Here is a 15,418-nt window from a genome sequence, read left to right as displayed (position 1 = left end):
AATTTTCAATTCTAAAAACAAAACCAAGAATTAAGCAACTTTTCAAAATTGTATCTAATCATGACACTTTTTTTTAATAATAGCTTTTTATTTTCAAAATACATGCAAAGATAGTTTTCAACATGCACCTTTGCAAAACTGTGTTCTAAATTTTTCTCCTTCCCTTTCTCCTTTTCCTCCCTCCTGTAGACAGCAAGTAATTTATTAAACATGTGCAATTATTTTATGTATATTTTCACAATTATCATGCTGCATAAGAAAAATCAGATCAAAAAGGAAAAAATGAGAAAGAAAAAAGCAAACAACAACAACAAAAAGGTGAAAATACTATGTTGTGAGCCATATTCAGTCCCCACTGTCCTTTTTCTGGGTGCAGATGGCTTTCTTCATCACAAGTCTATTGGAATTGGCCAAATCACTTCATTGTTGAAAAGAGCCACACATGATAGAGTTTTAGTGTCTATTAACATGATAGTGTTGACATGATTTAACTCTACATATTGCTATTTATATACAACTTTTTTTTTCTATTACTATTAGATACTACTATCAAAATTTCTTATGTTCATAATTTGACATATATTTAACTGCTGATCATTAGTGATCCCAGGACTAAAAAGAAACTATGTCAATGATATTATTGATTCAGTATTTTTATACTATTAGTTGGTATGTATGCTTTACAAAGTACTTTAAGTTACCTCATTTGAACTTCACAACAACTTTGTGATTTAGGTAATGTTATAGATCAAATAAGTCTATGGAGACTAAACAAGGGCATTTGTCAAGGTAAAATGTTGTAATTGCTCCAGTGAAAGTTAACATTATTATTGTCTATTCTGTTTCACCTTCCCATTGGATTGATCCATATCTCCTACATAAAGAAATACATAATCTAGCTAATTGATCACATCTCCTTTATAATAAATGTAGAGCACAAGTATAGACACACAAAAACATAGGGAATATTGAATGTAGAAAACAGTGGTACCATTAAAAACCTCTGAAATATACTATTAATAACAATGAACTTAGTAAAAGAGGAATTTTAGTTTATTCATTCATTCAACATAGATTTATTGAGAGGCTATGATGAATTATAAACTACTATATAGAATACATATATATATATATATATGTATGTATACAGAGAGAAAGAGAGAGAGAGTTGTATAAAACACAATGCCTAACCTCAAGAAAATTACATTCTAATAGTGAAGATAAAACAGGCAAGTGCTTGGATATGAGAGACAGGGATGACAATACAAGTCAGTAAGTATGTGATAAATGTGATGGTGTATCATTGTTTTTGAACAAAAGAATGACAAGGTAAAAGCAGTGTAAGATTAATTAGGTACTACCAAAAAAAAGATAAACTGAAATTGAGGAGAATGCTGTCTGGGAAGTCATAAGGAAGGCTGGAAGGCAATATTTAGAGAATGAACTACTGCTATCATCTAGCATGAGATCATGAAGTCATATCACTCAACCTGAACAATGTTGACAGGTTAGGGTTGGGGTTAATTTTTTGAAAACAAAGGCCTCATCAAGACTAACACATTTTATAGAGGAAGAATCCAAAAAATCTTAAGACAAAACAGTGGATTGCTTCTACAAAATACATTGCATAGGGACAGACAAGAAATTGAATACTTAGTTTTAAAGAATTAATGTTACAAGAACAAGACAATGGCTAGATAATATTTCATCTGAAAAAAATCTAAGTATTTTAATGGACCACTAAATCAATGTGAATCAATAATATGATATGGAAGCCAGAAAAAATAAGGTGATCTTAGGTTATATCTTATAAGAATGGCAGTACAACAGAAGAAAACAAATAAAACATTTACTATATTCACCTCTGATTCGACTACAGTGAATTGCTATACTTAGTTCTAGTATTACATTTTAGTAAAGATATCATTAATTAGCAGAAGTCCAGCATGGTGAAGGACCTTGAGATCATGCTCTATGGAAAATGGTTGAAGGGACTGGGCATGTCTGACCTAGAGAAGACTTAGGGATAGGGGATAGAACATAGTAAGTGTCTTTAAGTATCTGATGTGCTGCCATATAAAAAAGGAAAAAAGATATGCTCTGTTTGGCCTATAAAATTTCCACAGTGAGTGAAAAATTGCAAAGAAGAAAACTTTAATTTGATATAAGGAAAACCTATTTAACAAGAGTTATCCATAAATGAAAGTGAGTGGCTGGGGGAATATTGGGATTTGCCCCACTTTAAATCTTCAATGAAAACTTTTTTATAGGGATTTTTGTAGAGGACTAGATTAGATAATCTATGAAGATCATTCCCAATCTGAGGTTTTGTGATTGCATGTCACTATACTGCCCAAAACCCTTCAGCAGTTCTTTACTGCCTGCTGAACAAAGTCCAACTATATTTCATACAAAGGCAAGTATGGTGAAGCTCACAGACCCCTTCTAGAATTATGTTTCTAACTGAATGAAAATATGAAAGACTGAAAGTGAAATTAATTATATTGAACATGATTATTTAAAAAAAAAAAAGTTCACAACCCCCAGCTTAAGGATTCCTATCTCTACTGAACTACTCACTAAGGAAAGATATTCTATTATATTTATCATTCTAATTTTTTCCGAAATTAACATTACATATAGAAAAATCTTAGCAAAATTCTCTTAGATGAATTTTTGTACTGCCTCTACTTTTAATGCTAATAGAATAATATCTCTTTGATGTATTATGGAAAAAAGGTTAAAATGGTTCAATTGTTCTAAATGTCAGGCCAAAAAGGAAGTGTTTTCTAAAGTTTTACTCTTATTTGCCAATTATATCTCTGGAACCTGAAAGCAAAATTATGTATTAACTGTCTCCAACTGGTCATGAGCAATGTCTAACTTCTGAACAAGTTATGTTCTGAAAGTCACTGTCAATTTTTTTCAAATTCAAAACACATTTCCCTATAGAATCAGTATCTTGAGCTAAAAATGTCTAATCCCATAATGTTCTTAAATAATGTTCAATTTTTTAAAAAAGCACAATACTATTGCAATAGTAATAATAGTATTAAAACATATGGATAAGAGACTAGAAACTTCCAGCCAAGATGGCGGAGAGGACACACTCTCAGAATTTATTTTATGACAAGCTTCGGAATTAGTGCTTGACTGAAAAAAAAAACAAAAAACCCACAAATAATTACCAACAGAAGACATCCTTGAAATTCCCCAGAAAAGGTCTGTTTTTGCTTGAGGGTGGGGACGGTTTGATTGGGCACAAGCTGAGGGCAAGCAGCATCAGCAAGACCAGACCATAGCAGGCAGCTCACACTGAGCAGACCAGAGGGGGTGGGGTGTGATCTCAGCCATTTCTGCAGAAAGAACTTCACCCCAGTGTGGCTATTTTGCCCTGGCAGCAATCCAGTAGACTAGCAGAGAAGCTGTAAACATAGGACCTAAAGAATATAAACCCAAAAAGCTAGTCTCTCGGGATGTTGACACACCCACCGGGAGTGTCTCAGCACATTCTCAGAGTTTTGGAGCACAGAGGTAGTGCAGCCATTGCTGTCCTGCTAGTGCCTCCCTGCTACCTCCCTCCCCCCCAGTCTGTAGAGGATGCTCAGTAATACCATACAGCCTCCCTCCCCCCAAAAAGCAGAATGCATTTGTTTTTTTGCTAGTTTGTCTTCTTTGATTCTTCTCTGACAAAATGAGCAAAACATTTAAATGACTCTTACTATTGATAGCTTCTATATGGATAGAGAACAGACTTTAAACCCTGAGGAGACTAAAAACAGACTATCTCCAGATGAATCCCCAAAAGAGGATATGATCTGATCCTCAACACACAAGATTCTCATAGAAGAAATTTAAAAAGGCTCTCACAAGAGAGCTAGAAGAAAAATGGGAAAAGGAAAGGGAAGATTGGCAAAAGAGTCTGGAAAAGTCATCCCACTCATTTAAACATAGAATGGATAAAGAAATCAAATCCTTGAAAAACAGAATTAATGAATTATAAAAAGAAAATAGCTCTCTAAAAAATAAAATTGGCGAAATGGAAAAAAATTCTATAGAACAAAACAACTCACTTAAAAACTCAATTGAACAACTAGAAAAAAGATATAAAAAAAGTGAATGAAGAAAATAATTCCTTGAAAATCAGAATTGAACAAATGGAATTGAATGACTCGAGGAAACACCAAGAATCAGTCAAGCAAAACCAAAAAAATGAAACAATGGGAAAAAAACATGTCAAATACCTTCTTGGGAAAACAAGAGACCCGGAAAATAGATCCAGGAGAGACAATCTGAGAATTATTGGACTCTCTAAAAAATATGATGAAAAAAAGAGTCTGGATACTATTTTCCAGGAAATTATCAAAAAGAACTGCCCAGAAGTTATAGAAACAGAGGGTAAAATAGACATTGAAAGAATTCATCAGTCACCTACTGAAAGGGACCCTAAAATCAAAACACCAAGAAATATAGTGGCCAAATGCCAGAAACCTCAGATAATGGAAAAAATATTCCAAGATGCTAGAAAAAAATCAATTCAAATATAGAGGAGTCACAATAAGGATTACTCAGAATCTAGCAGCGTCCACATTAAAGGATCCAAGGGCCTAGAATATGATATTCCGAAAGACTCAGGAACTTGGTATGCAGCCAAAAATAACTTACCCAGCCAAAATGAGCATCTTTTTCCAGGGAAGAAGATGGCTATTCAAGGAAATAAATGAATTTCATTTATTTTTGATGAAAAAAACAGAACTAAACAGAAAGTTTGATCTACAAATACAGAACTCAAGAGAAATCTAAAAAGGTAAAAAGAAATTTTGGGAACTATATTTCTGCTATAAAGATATATAAGGAACACATGTATACTTTGTTCTAGAAACTAGAGGTGGAAAGGAAATTGTACCCGGAAAAGGGTAAAGTGGGGATACTACATCTCAAAAAGAGGCAAAGGAAACCTATTATATCTGAGAGAAAGAATGGAGGGAGATGAACATAGTGTGCATCTTACTGCCATCAGAATTAGCCTAAAGAGAAAATTATTAGACATATTTGATTTATGGTGAAACTTCTCCGTCATTGAAAAGTGGGAGAGGAAAAGTGAAAAGGGAAGGAGTAAGCTAAGCAGAAGGGAATACAGAAATTGTGAGAAAAAGGGGTAAGATGGGGGAGAAACTCTAAGGTAGGGGGAGGCATACTAAAAAGGGAGGGCTGTGAGAAGCAAGTAGTGTTCACAAGTTTAATACTGAGGAGGGGGGTAAGGAGAAAGGAAAGGAGAAAAATAAACAGGGGTTAACAAGATGGCAAGTAATACAGAATTGGTAATTTTAACCACAAATGTGAATGGGGTAAACTCCCCCATAAAGAGGAAGTGGTTAGCAGAATGGATTAAAAGCCAGAATCCTACAATATGTTGTTTACAGGAAACACATCTAAAGCAGAGTGATACATACAGAGTAAAGGTAAAAGGTTGGAGCAGAATCTACTATGCTTCAGGTGAAGTCAAAAAAGCAGGGGTATCCATCCTCATCTCAGATCAAGCAAAAGCAAAAATTGATCTAATTAAAAGAGATAAGAAAGGGCACTATATCTTGCTAAGGGGTAGCAAAGATAATGAAGCAATATCAATATCAAAGAGAAATTAAGAGAGCTGCAAGAAGAAATAGCAAAATTATAATAGTGAGAGATCTCAACCTTGTACTCTCTTAGATAAATCAAACCACAAAATAAATAAGAAAGAAGTAAAAGAGGTAAATAAAATACTAGAAAAGTTGGATATGATAGATTTTTGGAAAAAACTAAATGGAGACAAAAACGAGTATACTTTCTTCTCAGCAGTTCATGGAACCTATACAAAAATTGACCATATATTAGGACATAAAAACCTCAAACACAAATGCAGTAAGGCAGAAATAGTAAATGCATCCTTTTCAGACCACGATATAATGAAAATTACATTCAATAAAAAGCCAGGGGAAAATAGACCAAAAATTAATTGGAAACTAAATAATTCTCAAATAATGATTGGGTGAAACAGCAAATTATGGACATAATTAATAACTTCACCCAAGAAAATGACAATAATGAGTTGTCATGCCAAAATGTGTGGGATGCAGCCAAAGCAGTAATAAGAGGAAATTTGATATCTCTACAGGCCTACTTGCATTAAAATAGAGAAAAAAAGGTCAATGAATTGGGCTTGCAACTAAAAATGCTAGAAAAGGAACAAATTAAAAAACCCCCAGTCAAACACTAAACTTGAAATTCTAAAAATAAAAGGAGAGATTAATAAAATTAAAAGTTTAAAAAAAAACTATTGAATTAATTAATAAAACTAAGAATTGGTTCTATGAAAAAACAACAAAATAGATAAACCCTTAATAAATCTGATTAAAAGGAAAAAGGAAAATCAAATTGTTAGTCTTAAAAATGAAAAGGAAGAACTCGTTACTAATGAAGAGGAAATTAGAGCAATAATTAGGAATTATTTTGCCCACAATTGGAGAATGGCTGAATAAATTGTGGTATATGAATATTATGGAATATTATTGTCCGGTAAGAAATGACCAACAGGATGTTTTCAGAAAGGCCTGGAGAGACTTACACGAACTGATGCTGAGTGAAACAAGCAGGACCAGGAGATCATTATATACTTCAACAACAATACTATATGATGACCAATTCTGATGGACCTGGCCATCCTCAGCAATGAGATGAACCAAATCATTTCCAATGGAGCAGTAATGAACTGAACCACCTATGCCCAGCAAAAGAACTCTGGGAGATGACTAATGTAATGGGCTGAAGCTCGAGTTGATGCACTGAGGTCCCAAGCATGTGAGGCTAAATATTAATTGGACTATATTCTATTAATATATATGCTTGGAGAAAGAATGGCCCCCGCCCACTCTTTGTGCAAGTCCTGATGTGTTGTATAGGAAATGATGATTTTTGTGGGTGGAGGCAGAGGGGTAGAGAGACTACTGGCTGGCTTCTGGTCTGGCTGACTTCTGGTCTGGCTGGTTTCTGGTCTGGCTGGCTTCTTGACACAGCTGTTGACATTGCTAATCCCCCTTCACCTCCGATCCCCCTTTACCTCCGATCCTTCTTCACCTCTACTGAGAATAAAGATTGAAGATTTTCCCTTAACCCGAATTCTTGACTCTGGCTGATTTTAAAATAGGCAGTCATCATATTTGGCGCCCTTGAAAACCCTCAGGAATCATTGGATTCTCTGAGACATAGGACTTGAAAACCCTCAGGAATCATTGGATTCTCTGAGAAATGATAAGACTGTTACAGGACTTCAAAATCTGCTGGAATTATTGGATTCCCTAAAACATAAAAAGACTTTTGCAGAACTTCAAAAACTTAAGGGGATCATTGGATTCCCTGACATGTGAAGCAATGGACAATAGATTGGTTTTGGATTATCTCTTGGCTGCTGAAGAAGGTGTATGTGTGACTGCTGTTTACATACCCTCCTTCTAGGACTTCTGGCGATCTTTTACAACACCATGTTGATTTATATTGTTTGCTATTCCGCTACTCACGTGTACAATTCATTTTTGTTACACCACATCGAGCCTGCACTGACTGAGGGGAGGGTCATCACTAATAGCCTCTGCGTTATTGCTATGTGCTTGTGTAATACCTCCCATGCTGATGGGTTTGTGTATAATAAGACCCTTCAGTCCAGAAACCCACTAGCAACCTCCACTTCCCTTTGGTGCTTTTCATCTCCCTTCCTGAGATGTCAGGGAGGATGTGATCATCTCCTTTTTAGTGCTTTCATCTCCCTTCCTGAGAAGTCAGGAGGGTTGTGATCACCTCCTTTTCAGTGCTTTCACCTCCTTTTGTGAAAAGTCAGGGAGGGTGTGATCACCTCCTCTTGGGGGCTCTGACCTCCCTGAGGAGTCAGGGATGGCATGATCACCTGTGTTCTAAAACAAAAGAAAGTGGGAGATGTAATGGGCTGAAGCTTGAGTTGATGCACTGAGGTCCCAAGTACATGAGGTTAAATAGTAATTGGACCATACTCTATTAATATATATGCTTGGAGAAAGAATGGCCCCCGCCCACTCTTTGTGCAAGTCCTGATGTGTTGTATAGGAAATGACGATTTTGGTGGATGGAGGCAGAGGGGCGGAGAGACTACTGGCTGGCTTCTGTCTGTCTGGCTTCTCCTCTGTCTGACTTCTGGTCTGGCTGGCTTCTGGTCTGGCTGGCTTCTTGATGCAGCTGCTGACATTGCTAATCCCCCTTCACCTCCAATCCCCCTTTACCTCCGATCTTCATCTCTACTGAGAATAAAGATTGAAGATTTTCCCTTACCCTGAATTCCTGACTCTGGCTGATTTTAAAATATGCGGTCATCACAGACTAAGAACCATTACATTGAATTCCCAGTCCCTATATTTTTGCCCACCTGCATTTTTGACTTCCTTCACAAGCTCATTGTACAATATTTCAGAATCCAATTCTTTTTGTACAGCAAAATAACGGTTTGGTCATGTATACTTAATGTGTATCTAATTTATATTTTAATATATTTAACATCTACTGGTCATCCAGCCATCTTGGGGAGGGGATGGGGGAAAGGAGGGGAAAAATTGGAACAAAAATTGGAACAGCAATTGTCAATGCTGTAAAGTTACCCATACATATAACCTGTAAATAAAAGGCTATTAGAGAGAGAGAGAGAGAGAGAGAGAGAATGAATGAGAATGAAGGACAACAACAACAACAACACAAAGGAAGTATTTTGCCCAGCTTTATGCCAATAAATTCGATATCGTAAATGAAATGGAAGAATATCTTTAAAAATATAGCTTATCCAGAGTAACAGAGGAAGAAGTAAATGTAACCAATTACAGGTGAATTCTACCAAACATTTAAAGAACAATTAACTCCAATGCTATATACAGTATTTGAAAAAAATAGGGATTGAAGGAGTCCTACCAAATTCCTTTTATGACATAGACATGGTACTGATACCTAAACCAGGTAGGTTGAAAACAGAGAAAGAAAATTATTGACCAATCTCCCTAATGAATATTGATGCTAAAATCTTAAATCATCCCCAGGATAATACACTATAACCAAGTAGGATTTATACCAGGAATGAAGAGCTGGTTCAACATTAAGAAAAGTATTAGCATAACTGACTGTATCAATAACCAAATTAGCAAAAACCATATGATCATTTCAATAGATGCAGAAAAAACATTTGATAAAATCCAACATCCATTCCAAATAAAAAGCACTTGAGAGTATAGGAATAAATGAACTTTTCCTTAAAATATTCAGGAGCATATATTTAAAACCATCAGTAAGCATCATATGCAATGGCAATAAACTGGAACCATTCCTGGTAAAATTAGGAGTGAAACAAGGTTTCCCACTATCACCATTATTATTCAATATTGTATTAGAAATGCTAGCCTTGGCAATAAGAGTTGAGAAAAAGATTAAAGGAATTTCAGTAGGTAATGAGGAAACCAAACTATCACTCTTTGCAGATGATATGATGGTATACTTAGAGAACCCCAGAGATTCTACTAAAAAGCTTTTAGAGATAATTCATAACTTTAGCAAAGTTGCAAGATACAAAATAAATCCACATAAATTCTCAGCATTTTTATACATCACCAACAAAATCCAACAGCAAGAAATACAAAGAGAAATTCCACTCAAAATAACTGTCGATAGCATAAAATATTTGGGAATCTATCTACCAAAGGAAAGTCAGCAATTACATGAACAAAATTACAAAACACTTTCTACACAAATAAAGTCAGATTTAAATAATTGGAAAAATATTAAATGCTCTTGGATAGGCCAAGCGAATATAATAAAGATGACAATACTCCTTAAACTAATCTATTTATTTAGATTAGAATAGATTTAGATCTATTTATTTGGTATACAATCAGACTCCAAAGAAACTATTTTAATGACCTAGAAAAAATTTCAACAAAATTGTGCAACAACAAAATTCATATGGAAGAACAAAAGGTCGAGAATTTCAAGGAAATTAATGAAAAAAAAAAATCAAATGAAGGTGGCCTAGTTGTACTTGATCTAAAACTATATTATAAAGCAGTGGTCACCAAAACCATTTGGTATTTGCTCAGAAATAGTTTAGTTGATTAGTGGAATAGTTTCAGTTCACTGGACAAAATATTCAATAACTATAGCAATCTAGTGTTTGACAAACCCAAAGAACCCAACTTTTGGGATAAGAATTCATTATTTGACAAAAACTGCTGGGATAACTGGAAATTAGTATGGTAGAAATTAAGCATGGACCCACACTTAACACCATACACCAAGATAAGATCAAAATGGATCATGATTTAAGCATAAAGAATAAAATTATAAATAAATTAAAGAAACATAGGGATAGTTTGCCTCTCAGATCTGTGGAGGAAGGAATTTGTGATCAAAGAAAAACTAGATATCATTATTGATCACAAAATAGAAATTTTTGATTATATCAAATTAAAAAGCCTTTGTACAAAAAAAAAAAAAAACTAATGCAAATAAGATTAGAAGGGAAGCAACAAACTGGGAAAACATTTTTATAATTAAAGGTTCTGATAAAGGCCTCATTTCCAAAATATATTGAGAATTGACTTTAATTTATAAGAAATCATGTCATTCTCCAATTGATAAATAGTCAAAGGATATGAACAGACAATTTTCAGATGATGAAATTTAAACTATTTCCACTCATATGAAAGTGTTCCAAATCACTATTGATCAAAGAAATGCAAATTAAGACAATTCTGAGATATCACTACACACCTGTCAGATTGGCTAAAATGACAGGAAAAAATAATGATGAATGTTGGAGGGGATGCAGGAAAACAGGGACACTGATGCATTGTTGGTGGAGTTGTGAATGAATCCAATCATTCTGGAGAGAAATTTGGAACTATGCTCAGAAAGTTATCAAACTATGCATACCCTTTGATCCAGCAGTGTTACTACTGGGCTTATATCTCAAAGAGATGCTAAAGAAGGGAAATTAAATGTTTGTGGCAGCCCTTTTTGTGGTGGCTAGAAACTGGAAAATGAATGGATGCCCATCAATTGAAGAATGGTTGGGTAAATTGTGGTATATGAATGTTATGGGATATTATTGTTCTGTAAGAAATGACCAGCAGGATGAATACAGAGAGGGTTGGAAAGACTTACATGAACTGATGCTGAGTGAAATGAGCAGAACCAGGAGATCAATGTACACTTCAACAACAATACTGTATGAGGATGTATTCTGATGGAAGTGCATATCTTTGACAAAGAGAAGATCTAATTCAGTTTCAATTGATCAGTGATGGACAGAAGCAGCTATACCCAGAGAAAAAACACTGGGAAATGAGTGTGAACTGTTTGCATTTTTATTTTTCTTCCCAGGTTATTTTTACCTTCTGAATCCAATTCTTCCTGTGCAACAAAGAGAACTGTTCAGTTCTGCATACATATATTGTATCTAGGATATACTATAACATATTTAACATGTATAAGACTGCTTGCCACCTAGGGGAGGGAGTAGAAAAAGGGAAGGGAAAAATCAGAACAGAAGTGAGTGCAAGGGATAATGTAAAAAATTATCCATGCATATGTACTGTCAATAAAAAGTTACAATTTTAAAAAATGTAAATAATAAAAAAGAAGAGAAAAAGATAAATAAATTGCAATCTGTACCCTCCCCCCCCCCCCCCCAAAAAAAAAAGAGAGAAAGAGAGAGAGAGACACTAGAACTATGATCTTTTTGATATAGGGAACTCAAAGGTAAGGAAATGCCCTCTACCAATGTTGAACTGTAACTTCTCGGCCAATTCTAATCTTAAAGATTCCTAGTCTGGATAACTACTCTAGTACCATCACTACCACCACAAAAATTAGTTTTGGTAAGGAAAAGAAAAGCTTAGGAAAGGAAAGTAACATTGTAGAATATGAGCAAAAATATATGGGGAAAGAAGGGAGAAAATAAGTCTGTATGGTAGGTTGAGTAGCAATATTGATTATTCTAACTCTTAATTATCTAGGCTTGCCACAACAGTATATCATAATCTTAGAAAATTTTTTCCAAATAGTTCCTGGCAATCCTATGCTCAGTGCTCCTGAAAGACTTGAGGATTTAAAAAGGATCCAAGATACTTGCTAATAAGTATAATCTTACATCCAGAACTCATTTATCCTATCCCACTCCAATCCCTCTTAACAGCAAATCAATACTTCTTTTGCTGAATTCTGCTATATTTATTCAATGTACCAATTACCTTCCAATAGAGCTTTGTATCCATGTACAGTCTTTATATTTCTACCTATATCTCAGAGGCTTTTCAAAACAATAAGTGTAACTAACCTTGCAAATCATACAAACTTTATGGAGCTGTTTCTTCATCTATAAATAAGGGGGCTGGATTACAAGGTACATGAGGTACCTTCAACTTATAATATTTAACAAAAAAAAAAAAATCGATTCAAAGTTATCACTAGGGTGGAGTAATCCAGATTTGTCCCAGGGAGCCTAAATTTCTAAATCACTGATAGTACTTATATTCCTTCTACAGCTTGGAAATAACCGAAGTTAGCATTTGGCAAGAACAGTTCGTTTAAATAAGAGCATCTCATTTGGTAGAATTTTTGTATCCCATCAGTGACAAACTTTATCAGCAGCCTAACAATACCATGACATCTTTGTCTTCCCTTGCCCCATGAGGTGATATTCCAGAGTGCTCTTTCCCCAAATGAATATTTTAGCTTTAAAACTAGAGCTTTGATTTTATAAATAATTATTAAATATGAACTTAATTACTCCTTCAAAGCAAGACCAGATCTAGTATACATGGTATTAAATGGTATTTGGTGCTAATACTGATAATTGAGCTAAAACTTTTAAATTTATAATAGAATTTGGGGAAAGTAGCTAATCTCAAAGATTTAGATCTTATCTCCCTTTAAATGGCTTTCTTTCAAATTACCAGTGATTTCTTAAACCTCACAAACTTAGTGATCCTTGATTCTTCCCCTTCTTAAATTCCTACAACCTACCTAGTCAGTTACTGAATTCCTTGTTAATTATATGCAACTTTTTTTTCAAATCTCTAAATTGTCCCAAATTCAATATCTTCTCTCCACTAATACAGATATAAAGCCTTTTTTTTAGCTCTTGCATCTATATTATATAATAATACATTCTATACAGTAGAATCCTAATTGGTCTCTCTCTTTTCAGTCTCTCTCATCCCTAATATATCCTTCACATGGCTGACTAAATAATTATCCTAAGTATGACCATTTCAAAACCACCTCAAAAATCTTCAAGGGCTCTCCTAATACTTTAGGGCTTCCATAAGCAAGTTCTATCTTCTAGTTTTATTTTATGCAACTCTTCCTCATGAATTTTATCCTGTAGCCCAATGGTCCTACTTACTGAATAGTCCACCTTCCCAATTCCATCCATTTGTGTCTCTGAGAATTCTACAAGGCTCAGTTCAGGTGCTTCCTAATCTGTAATGGATGCCTTTCCTAATCTCCCAGTTACTAATACTTCATCCTAAATTTCCTTTCTAATATACTCATCTGTATCCTTGGATTTATTCCAAATGGATAAAATAGACACTGCTTCAAACCAAAACTCTGATCATTTTTGTTGTTGTTATTGTTGTCTTAATTTGTATACCCCACATCTAGGTAAGTGTTCAGCACATGGTAGTTTCTTCATACATGTTTGCTAGATTTAATTAACTAACAAACATATAGCAAACCTTTTTTTTTTCTTCTCTTTACAAGATCACTTTCTGTTTCTGTGGCTATTGGCACAACTATATGCCTTAAACAACTGCAGCCTATGAGTTTTCTTTGCTTAGTAATAAAGATTATTTCAGTTGCTGACTAATGGAGATAAGAGGGTAAATAAACTTTTAAATTCCTCTTATCTTATCATCTATTGTTTACTGTCTAATAATTAGGTCCTCTAATAACCTGCACCTACATCAGGCTATTTAAAACCATTTACTTCAGGGTTGATGATTTTCTGGACAACTGCATCTTGAAAATAGATTTTGATTTCCAACAAAATGACATAACAGCTGTTCCCATTCATTTTAAAAATTGAATTATTACTCAAGGCAATTATCTGTAATTGTTTTCATAAAGAAGAAAAGCAAGATTAACAACTGAAAAAATAATGTATATTAAAAAACCTTTTTTTACAAACTTGAAAATTTTTACTCTTAAATACCTTTAGTGGATTTAAAAGAACATATAAATGTATGCATATGTATAAATATGCATGTATATATTTACATACATATATTCCTCTTTATATAGAAATAATTTTGGTTCTATATCTATATAGCTATATCTATATTAATACTGAGACCAAGAGACTTTTTGCGTCCATCTGGATTTCTAAAAATACAACTGGAAAAAAAGATATTTTTTCAAAAGATTTTAAACAAAATCCAAATATTTTACTGGAAGTGATGAAAACACAAATATCTAATAAGAAATCACAAAAGGTAATATATCAAACTAATCTTTATAAAAGTTCTTCTCTTTAAAAAAAAAAAATGCTTTGAACACATGCTGGCTGGAAACAATGAATTTTCTAACATATTTCCATATTTAAATAACCTGAAGAAATTTACAAAAAAAAAAAACCTACCAACCACATTGTCTTCTTGGTGTTTCTTAATACTCAAAACTTTCTGAAATAAAGGTGATTTGCATGTAATCACTTTATATTTCACCTTTAGTCTCTACTGATTTTTCTAACTGCCACAAGTTAATCTAAGGAGGATTGGGGAGGAGATGAAATGCCAGTTAATACTGGTATAAATTATTAAATTAAAAAAAAAAACTGAAATATATTCATTATTTTAGAATGATAGTATTTACTATTTTATTTATACATATATTAGAAAGGATAACATTTCAAATAAAGTTACATTTTTGAGGTTAAAAAGCAATCTTTTAACTTTATATTTGGCTATTTTCCCTCATACTTTGTGTCCTATGTTTTTAAATGGTGTAGACTTTGATTTTTTTTTTTTTTTTTTATCCTGTGGATGGTAGATGCAACTTATAACTTTAGAGAATACAATCCAAAAATGGAAAAGAAAGACATCTGGAATATGAACACAAAACATAAAATGATTTAACAACACCTATTTTTCAATATTATTGTTCAATCATGTCAGACTCTTCATGATCCCATTTGGGATTTTCTAGGCAAAGAAACTGGAATGGTTTGTCATTTCCCTCTCCAACTTGTTTTACAGATGAGGAAGTAAGGCAAACAGGGTTAAGTAATTTGCCCAGGAACCTACAGATAGTAAGTATGCCAGACCACATTTGAACTTGGATCTTCCTGATTCCAGGTTCATTGCTCTATCTACTA

General features: G+C 33.9%; 1 protein-coding gene across 1 annotated transcript in view; it reads right to left on the bottom strand.

Moving 5' to 3' along the window:
• Positions 1-15,418, bottom strand: part of TMX4 (thioredoxin related transmembrane protein 4) — a 111,331-nt gene that overhangs the window by 44,646 nt on the left and 51,267 nt on the right. The gene's annotated exons all lie outside the window — the stretch shown is intronic.

Source organism: Sarcophilus harrisii, chromosome 2 (genome assembly GCF_902635505.1).
Source record: "Sarcophilus harrisii chromosome 2, mSarHar1.11, whole genome shotgun sequence".
Lineage (NCBI taxonomy): Eukaryota > Metazoa > Chordata > Mammalia > Dasyuromorphia > Dasyuridae > Sarcophilus > Sarcophilus harrisii.
Note: the sequence above shows the minus strand (reverse complement) of the source record. Positions and strands in the feature narration are given on the sequence as shown.